We start from the raw sequence: 540 nt of genomic DNA on the forward strand, positions 1-540 counted from the left end.
GATGTCTTAAAGTTGAAATAGTCTTAAAATGACTTCTCTTTTAAACAGGGAATGGTAAATACTCAAACAGTACATAACATGGCCACTGATATTCAATGCTGATGTTCTCCTTAAACATAATTTCTTGTGAATTGTGTCTTGCTGCAGTCTAGATTTCACAGTCATTAATATCCTGTCCCCCAGACTAGCTATTCTGTAGATGTTTACAACTGTAACACTCAGTTAAATGTAACAGGATTACAGATACCCGAGTGGCCACCTAATGATTTCAGCTGGGAGTTTTTGACTCCAAGAAAAAAAAAATCAAAGAGTGCCAAAAATGGCACTCTAACCAGAAATCAGAACCTCAGCAGATAAAGGCTATATGTATGTATACATACATGGTTTTGTGTGTGTTATGCACAGTATTTTTGTCTTCCTTCCCTTTCTTTTGCTTTGGTTTTGTTTTTTTTTTTTCTTGCAATAATTTTCCATTCTGTTCATTTCCATATTCCTAGCAAGGACCTCCAAAAACCAAAGGATTAAATTAAAAGAAACAAA

The sequence above is a fragment of the Erithacus rubecula genome, assembly GCF_903797595.1.
Source record: "Erithacus rubecula genome assembly, chromosome: 3".
NCBI classification, from domain to species: domain Eukaryota; kingdom Metazoa; phylum Chordata; class Aves; order Passeriformes; family Muscicapidae; genus Erithacus; species Erithacus rubecula.